General features: G+C 44.1%; 1 long non-coding RNA gene across 1 annotated transcript; it reads right to left on the bottom strand.

Annotated features, from left to right (window-relative positions):
- Positions 1-991: 991 nt before the first annotated feature.
- Positions 992-3,129, bottom strand: LOC123927195. The gene is made up of 3 exons (XR_006815383.1): positions 2,897-3,129; positions 1,835-1,995; positions 992-1,129 (listed from the first exon to the last, which is right to left on the bottom strand). It is a non-coding gene; the product is annotated as an uncharacterized LOC123927195 (long non-coding RNA).
- Between the last annotated feature and the right edge of the window lie 6,455 nt (positions 3,130-9,584).

Below are 9,584 nucleotides of genomic sequence, written 5' to 3'. Positions count from 1 at the left end.
CACGGACCCTAACACTATGGTCATCACAGTTTAATGGTATGACTTGTTCAGTAAATGTGTGTTGGTTTGAATTTGTGTAAATTGGATACAAAAACAAAACAAAACAAAAATCTGAAATTCTCCTGCAGACAACATCAAGAATTGATAAGTGTTTCTCTCATTCTTTGGGACATTTGGTCTCTCAGTTCCCTCACTTAGTCCTGATTTCTTGGGCTGTCTTCCTGAACACGTGAATTCAATTTTCTGTCATCAGGAAAACCTGATCCTTTCTGGTATGTGACCTATGGAGGGAATTATAAACCTCTAAAGCCCTGCACTCTTCCCTGGTTAGAATTTTGAAACACATACCCAGTTCAGATCAGGTTCCCCATTTGTTACTGAGAAGGGGTCTTAGCCACCTGGGGCTCTCACATTCTCTTCTTTTGAAAAAAAATGCCCACCCAGGGGTCCCTGGGTGACTCAGTCTGTTATGAACATGCCTTCAGCTCAAGGCCTGATCTCAGGGTCCTTGGATGATAATCGGTCTAGAGACAAGATGGGGCTCCCTGCTCATGAGGGAGACTGCTTCTCCTTCTTCTGCCCCTACCCCTCTTCCTCTACCCATCCCCTCCTGCTGCTCTCACTCTCTCTTTCAAATAAATAAGCTAAAAACAAAAACAAAAGCAAACAAACAAAAACCCACTCTGCCCCAAATCATCAAAGGTACATGCTATGTTTTCTACTGGAAACACCCACCTAGGACATCACAAAGCATTCTTTTGACTATCATTATGGATTCCTGAATGTTTATTTATTCAAAGTCTTATAATCAATATCAGTCATTCTAATCTTGCTGGACAGTCACACTGGTTTGTCTCTAGCATCTGGTGGTATTCATTTTCCAGGGCTGCTACAAAAAGTACCACAAATGAGGGGGCTTAAAATAATAGACATTTATTTTCTGATTTCTTAAGTTCAGAAGTCTAAAATCAAGGTGTTGATGCTCCCTCTGGACAACCACCTGACAGAATCCTTCCTTGTTTCTTCTAGCTTCTGGTGGCTCCAGGGATCACTTGGCTTATGGCTACATGACTCCAATCTCTGCCTCTATTTTTACATGGCCTTCTCTGTGTGTTCTCCTCTTCTGTCTCTTATAAATAGAAGACAGTCATTAGATTTAGGGACCACCTAAATCATCAAAGATGATTTAACCTTGAGATCCTTAATTACATCTATAAATATCCTTTTTCTCAGGAATGGTCACAATCCCATGTTCCTTGGATTCAGATATGGACATTTCTATCATCCAGGCGTGCAAACACATTTATTCTAGTTGTTAGTGCCTTTCTATTTTTTGAGTTGTCAAAGTAGAACTAGCTCTTCTTCCATTTTCTGCAATAAACTTTTAGCGAGTTCTTCTGGAGGTCAAATATTATGCTAATTTTGAGAATACAAAGCCATGTCACATCTCTTGGGTTTCTCCCCAAGTTACATGTTCTCTTGAATGAGAAAAATGGTGCTCCAAGTGGATGGAAAGCCCATGATTTTAAAGAGCCAGCTTAAGTACTCGCTCAAATGTCCACATTTGGAGCATCAGAGGATTGAGAGGCCACTAAATAATCCTACAGATCTCTTGTAAGAAATCTCCAGGCCATTTTCCATTTCAAAGTTTTGCTCCAGGTCTCAGGCACCTAATCTGAAAAAGCATACCAGCCTGAGAGGTCCCTCAGGTTCTATTTTTGGTTCTGCTACTGGATTGCTGTGGGACCTTGCACAACACAGGGAAGGTGGGTGCACTACCTACAAAGCAAGAGACAAGAGCCTGAGGATCTCTCTGAGCAAGGCTACCTCATACCCCAGTGAAGCTGGATCCCAGGAACCAAGTGTACCCGCTGGACTCCTCACGCAGAGTCTAGGGATGCTCTTTCTGCTGCCAAAGCCATTGATGTTCATGTGAAGCTGGAGCTCTGATTTTAGTTTGGTCAAAGGGATTCGGACTCCCTCCTTTGTGTGAATCTAGAAGTCAAAAGGAAAAATATTTTGCATTTTAAAGCCTTGACTTTTTCTTACTGAGATGTTCTTGTGGTTGACGTTGCACCAGAGGAAAATGGGCTGGTGGCCCAGAGCAAGGAGTGAAGCGTTGGGAGCTCTGGGCCTCTTCCTGGAGGGGGCAGGCCTTTGCTGTCCAGCAGCTTGGGGACTCTGGAAAGGTAAGTCCCCGCACCTTGCCCCTGAAGAACTGCATTTCCCGAGAGGCCTTGCCGCCAACAGCCCAGGGGAGGAGCAAGAAGGAGCTCAGAGCCAGCCCGCGAACTAGCGCCCTCCGTTGGCAGGTCCAAGTGGACTGCGCTCGCTTGGTGTTGGAAGGACTGACTCGCATCTTCCGCAGTGCGGGGGCGATTCCGCGTGGACACCGCCTTTTTGCGCCAACTTTCGCAGTACCCGCCCGGCCACTCCTCCCTAAAGCTGCAGCGGCGCGGTGGCCGTGGCCGCTGCTGGCGGTTGGCGGGGGGTCCGGGTGACAGGGAACCCGGATACTATGCAGTTATTCTCAGGGCGCAGGCGCCCCTGCCCCGCCAGTGGGCGGTTTCACGCGGCGGCGGGATGTTCTCTGGAAGGAGCTACGGGGTTGCGAAGAAGTCCACACAGAAGGTGGTGGACCCCAAGAAGGACGGGCTGACGCGCCTGAAGTACCTGTGGGCGCTGCTGGGTGAGGCCCGCCCTGGGACCCCGGGTTTGAGGGTTCCTGTCCTGACTTGGGCCGGGGGAGAGTAGGGGCTGGGTTGCCCATGGCATTGGGGCAGGGGGGGGGGGGGGCGGGTGCTGTGAGACCTTCATTTCCCGGGCCCAGCATTGTTCCCGACAGCGGGCAGTCTGGACCTCAGACTCTGCCCTTTTGCCCAGAGCTTAACCTCACCCCGGATTTGAGCCCGGTCACCTCAAGGCTGGCGGAGCCGCCACTTTCCCCTCCCTGGCAAATCCTGCACTGCAGGTGCTGCACAGACACACGCGCGCGCACATGCGCAGACACACGCGCACGCACACAATATAAACTGACACTTCCCTCTCTCGTTTTTTAAATTTTATTTCTGATTCTGACATCCGAAGTAGACTGAGTCTCCAAGTGTTCCCAGCCCAGACTTAACTGAACTGTCCTCTCTCCTGTGAGCTCCCTCACCTTGAATTTTATTTTTACTTTTGAGTCGGAGTCTTCAGAGAGACGGAGCCTCCCAGCCCTCCCAGGATAAATTTAATTGAGCTGTCATCTATCTTCCCGCGCTCCTCTTTTATTTTTATTTTGGGTCTGGCCGCTTGGGCTTCCTTGTGTGGTTGGTGTGAAGGGGGCTCCTCCTGTTTGTGGAGGGAGGGGTGGCTTTCCTGGGTTCAAGGAGGCTGCTGCTGCTTTCTTGCCAGGATGACAGTGAGAGTTCTTTGCTGCCTTTCGTTTTTATGGGCTGCTGGGTGGCGGTTCTGTGGAGCCCAGCGGGCCTGCAGGGACCTGGGATGAAGCTTATCCTAGTGGCTGTGAAGTGTCCCCAAGACTTGCTGTCCCCTGCTGCATGTGAACTCTAGCTGCTTTGCTAGGCTGTGTTCTGTTTTCCATTTTCTTCCCTACTTAGTCTTAACTTTTGTTTAGGACCAAACGCTTGTGCTACCTGTGCTGTCCCTAGTGTTTCTGGAGGCTGAGAAAAGGACACCTTGTTTCCTCTGGATGCCTTTTTTATTCATAAAATGAGGTAAAAAACACACTTGAGGAAATACGACATAAAAGAATTCATTTTATATGTGAGAATTTTAAATAAAGATCTTGTTCATGAGATTAAAAGTTGCTAATTATTTATATTTATACCCTGTGAAGTACCTCTGAGGAAACACACACACACACACACACACACACACACACACACACACACACACACCTGTTCCCAAGTGAGGTTATTTACAATCTCAGATTCCTTGAGGTTTACACTATCTCGTCCAGTTTGGAATGAATGTAAATTCATTACTTACTGTTACGAGAGATTGGTTTTCTAGAGTTGTGAAAGTGAAGTGTGGTGTCCTTGGTAAACTGACCTGTCTCCTCCCTGTAGTAAAATCTCATGCTCACACAGGTTGCATTGTGCAGAGTTCTTCTAGTGACGATAAATGGTACTGCAGGGACACTTGATAAAGGAACAGATTTGATACTCTGGGACTGTTTCTGTGGTAGAGAATTTGAACTTTTGTTCTGTCCAAGTCTGCAGGATTATGTTGGCTCCATTTTGTAAAGGTGGAATCGATTAAACCTAGATGAGTTTGGTTTCTTAGAGATGCACAGTACATTGTTACCATTCTGAGAAAGTAGTTCATTTTCAAGACTGTGTACTTGTGGTTTCACTTTAAGGTGCAGTATTGTATTTTGAGCAACTTTCTTTTTTCATTTCATTGAGCTCATGATGACCTCAGTTTTGTAACACAGGCAGGTCTTTTGATATGAGGCTGTTTTTTTGTGGATGCATTTGTTTGCAGAATGACCCAGTGTCCTTTCTGGCTGCAGTCTTACCCATAGGGACTACATTTTTGCAAATGTGTCTGAAGACTTCTAGTGATAATGTCTCACATAAACTCTGGCCAACAACTGTGGTTTAAATATGTTAAAGAAATACAGTACATTCATGGACTAGTCCTAGCACATCATATGCCCTATTTGTTTGCTACTTAAAGAAAAAGTGTACTTAGAAAAAAAAAAATGGCCTCTTGACCTGAAAGACAAGAATTAGCCAAGAGCAAGAAAACTATTTGAAGGAAATGAATGGACCTCATTGCTGTATTTTTATTTGCATATTTCTTGTAATACTCTTGATTTTCACATATTTTGTCTTCAAGCAATAATAAAGATGTTCTTTTTTACAAAGATGATACTACTGACCTGGATTTCCAGTCATTGACAGCATCACTTTGGCTGGTTACTTAGCCTGTCTTTGAACCTCAGTATCTTTACACTGTCAGATGGGTATGGTCGTGTCTACTTTGTAAAATTTGCTGTGAGTATAAGGTATAAATGACTTCAGCTTGCAGCAGGCATATAATAGTTCCCTCTCCTGTTACTGGCCCTCCATCATGAACAGGCTAGAAAAAGTACTTTGTTAGGTACTTTCCCACACCACCCTTGGTATTTAGATAGTTGCTGTAAATTTGTTCTCTCTTTCTAAAAATTAGTCTGTGTTAAAGACAACACAACTGCGAGATACCCAACGAACTGTGTAAAGTAGAGTAGTTTTCATTCCAGTTAGAACTTGCTTAGCTACTTTAATCTGACTGTGTATTGTAGATAGGCCTGATATCACTAACCTTATTTTACAAGGGTGGAGACTGAGGACCAGATAGACCTTACAAGGAGCCAAGCCATGGACCTATATGCACATGCCCTATATGCATTGTGTTAATTACAGGTAGACCAAAGAGCCATTAGGTCCCCTGACTTCCAGTTCTCCCTGCATTGTTGAAATCATCAATGGGAGAGTAAATGAGTCAACAAAGCAAAACAGAAACCAAAAAAATTCTGTGTATTGCTATCTTATTCCAGGAAAATTGCCATGATTAATTAAGGTTGAGTCCCTACTACAAATCCCCATCTATAAATGGTATTGATGTAGCAAGAAGAATGATGTACCAAGAAGCATATACTATGGTATGTAATTAGATAGTGGCTTCTATGTTGGACTCCATTTTAGGATTCCAGATGGTCAGAAAAGATCATGAAGAGTGGCACAAACAGAAGGGCCTTTTGAGGAAGGTTTTCCTCATGCTGGTCCCTGAAGGGTGGCTAGACTACTGAGCCTCATGTTTAACTTCATTTTTTTTAGTAGCTACATTTAAGAAAGTAAGAAGAAAGAGGTGACATTAATTTTAATAATGCATTTTATTGAATCCCACAGCTCTAGTCTGTATTACATCAACAGGTAACCAATATAAAATATTACTATTTTTTTCCATTGTATATTTTTTCCTGTTTTGTCAAAGATTATTTGACCATAGAGTTGAGGGTCCATATATCGGCTCTCCACTCTGTTCCACTGGTCAATGTGTCTGTTTTTATGCCAGTACCACGCTGTCATGGTGATCACAGCTTTGTAGTAAAGCTTGAAAACAGGTAACGTGATGCCACCAGTTTTGTTTTTGTTTTTCAACATTTCCTTAGCAATTCGGGGTCTCTTCTGATTCCATACAACTCTATGGTCAAATAATCTTTGACAAAACAGGAAAAAATATACAATGGAAAAAAGACAGTCTCTTCAATAAATGGTGCTGGGAAAACGGGACAGCGATATGTAGAAGAATGAAACTCGACCATTCTCTTACACCGTACACAAAGATAAACTCAAAATGGATAAAACACCTCAACGTGAGACAGGAATCCATCAGAATCCTAGAGGAGAACATAGGCAGTAACCTCTTCGATATCAGCCACAGCAACTTCTTTCAAGATATGTCTCCAAAGGCCAAGGAAACAAAAGCAAAAATGAACTTTTGGGACTTCATCAAGATCAAAAGCTTCTGCACAGCAAAGGAAACAGTCAACAAAACAAAGAGGCAACCCACGGAATGGGAGAAGATATTTGAAAATGACAGTACAGATAAAAGGTTGATATCCAGGATCTATAAAGAACAACTCAAACTCAACACACACAAAACAGATAATCATATCAAAAAATGGGCAGAAGATATGAACAGATACTTCTCCAATGAAGACATACAAATGGCTATCAGACACATGAAAAAAAGGTTCATCATCACTAGCCATCAGGGAGATTCAAATTAAAACTACATTGAGATACCACCTGACACCAGTTAGAATGGCTAAAATTAGGAAGACGGGAAACAACGTGTGTTGGAGAGGTTGTGGAGAAAGTGGAACCCTCTTACACTGTTGGTGGGAATGCAAGTTGGTACAGCCACTTTGGAGAACAGTGTGGAGATTCCTCAAGAAATTAAGAATAAAGCTTCCCTATGACCCTGCAATTGCACTGCTGGGTATTTACCCCAAAGATACAGATGTAGTGAAAAGAAGAGCCATCTGTACCCCAATGTTTATTGCAGCAATGGGCATGGTCGCCAAACTGTGGAAAGAACCAAGATGCCCTTCAACGGATGAATGGATAAGGAAGATGTGGTCCATGTACACAATGGAGTATTATGCCTCCATCAGAAAGGATGAATACCCAACTTTTGTAGCAACATGGACGGGACTGGAAGAGATTATGCTGAGCGAAATAAGTCAAGCAGAGAGAGTCAAGTATCATATGGTCTCACTTATTTGTGGAGCATAACGAAGAACACGGTGGACATGTGGAGATAGAGAGAAGAGGGAATTGAGGGAAACTGGAAGGGGAGATGAACCATGAGAGACTATGGACTCTGAAAAACAACCAGAGGGTTTTGAAGGGGCGGAGGTGGGGGGTGGGAGGTTGAGGAACCAGGTGGTGGGTAATAGGGAGGGCATGTACTGCATGGAGCACTGGGTGTGGTGCAAAAATAATGAACACTGTTACGCTGAAAATAAACAAAAAATAATTACTATTTTTTGCGCTCTGTTTTTCATATCAGTTCTTCAAAATCCAGTGTGTGTTAGATACGTCTAGCACGTCTCATTTTTCCTTAGCTGCATTATAAGAGCTCAGTAGCTGTATGGGGCTAGTGGCTGTATAGGGCACAGAGCAAGGTTAGCATTTGGGAAGCACAGCAGGAAGGCAGTTTCAAGCAAGGGGAGATGGAAGCTGGTAGTGGAAATACACATGGCAATGATGTAGAAAGGTGAGGTACACCAGCCTGCTCCTTCCTCCTATCCAGTAAGGGAGTTCCAGGGTAACACTGGTCATGAGAAAGAGTGGTAGAATTCTTGCCCTGAGAGTGTTCACAGTGTCAGATGTGTGACTAGAGTGCTATGTAGGCCAGGGGTAGGGACAGGACTATGAGTTGGACTGGAGAATCTTGGTAGGGGGAGAGGAGTGGTGGCCTGACAGGCAGAAGCTGAGGCAGTTTGGGGGTCAGATCACAAAAGGTCTTGTTTGTCTGAGTTGGAAGCTCCTATCTTACCTATTGCAGGTGAGAAGCCCTCTTGAAGAACTCTTAGTAGGTCAAATGATAAGAATTTGAGAGCTGCCTGCCTTTCTGCAGGGCCAGGAAAATGGATTGGGGGTGGGTGGTGATGGGAGGGGTGACACTGTTGGTAGAGAAAGAAGAGACAAATGACAAGGGTCTGAAATAAGATACTCGGTGAATGGAGAAGAGGGGTGGGATTTCAAAGGGCCAAGGCAGTGGGAACTAGTGATTGTCTCAGTGAAGTAATGAAACAAGTTTGTTGAAGCCAGGCGAGGAGTGATCAGCCTGAAGCAGAAGAGATCTGGGAGAAGAGGTCTCAGTCAAGGCAAATCGAGTGACATTGGGGCTTGGTCCCTTTATTTGGAAGCAGAGTGGAGAGGAGTCTCTCCCAAATGCTCTGTATATATTGATGGAGTAAAATGGACCGTTTTAGTCTATTTTCTTTTAAGCATTTGTTACTTTAGGTAGGGAAAAGTTCACCTACAACTTTTTAAAAAGACCTTATTTATTTATTTGACAGACAGAGATCACAAGTAGGCAGAGAGGCAGGCTCCCTGCTGAGCAGAGTGCCCAATAATGGGCTCAATCTCAGGACCCTGGGATCATGACCTGAACCGAAGGCAGAGACTTTAACCCACTGAGCCACACAGGAGCCCCTCACTTATAATTTTATATGTTGCCATTTAAACTTATTTTATTATTTGCGTTTTGCTCTCATTTTTTTCCCTCTCATTTTAATTAACTACAAACATTTGTTGAAACTGTGTGCTGTAAGTTAACTTATCATTTCCTGGATGGCTGAATTGTTTCCTTCCTTTCTCTTTCTTTTTTTCTCTGATCTAAATAATCCTGCTCTAAGCATCTTGGGAAGCAGCTTTGTCTCCAATTTGTGTCATTTCCTTAGGACAGATTCCACTGAAGTCAAATTGCTGGATTTGAACATGTTTATGACTCAGTTGACTGCTCTCATTTCCTAAATGTTGCTCCCAGTGAGATTGCTAGCAGCAAGGATTGAGACTACCATGTGCACTGTAGTCTGACTAGCAATAAGCACATTGGTGTAATTTGATCATTGGAGGTAGGCATCTTGGAGAATGGGAGTGTTGGGAGGAGGGCCAGAGGAGTTAGGAGGAGATCCTGGCTAATGATAGGGGAAGATGAATTGGTGTTGGGGCATTGGTTTTGAGAGAAGGGCAAGATCCAAGTGGAAATGTCTAGGAGGGTGTTGGATGGGGGGTCTGGAAGGTAAGAGTAGGGTAGAAAGCTATGGTATGGTTGTTTATTTTCATCCTGGTTCCATCACATCTTCCCACAACCTCTGTTGCAGGCAGTATTCTACCCTCCACTGAGAGGGTGCAGAAACTGAGGCTCAGAGAGCTTAACTGCTTGTCTGTCCGCACCCAGTCAGTAAGCGGCAGAGCTGGGATTCCTGATTCTAAAGGCCATGTTGTACCTCTGCTAGTTATCTGACCCAAAATCCTACTTATATATCAGAAAATATATTTACCCACCACAGTGAATGT

The sequence above is a fragment of the Meles meles genome, chromosome 16, assembly GCF_922984935.1.
Source record: "Meles meles chromosome 16, mMelMel3.1 paternal haplotype, whole genome shotgun sequence".
NCBI lineage: Eukaryota > Metazoa > Chordata > Mammalia > Carnivora > Mustelidae > Meles > Meles meles.
This window is presented reverse-complemented; position numbering and strand designations above follow the sequence as displayed.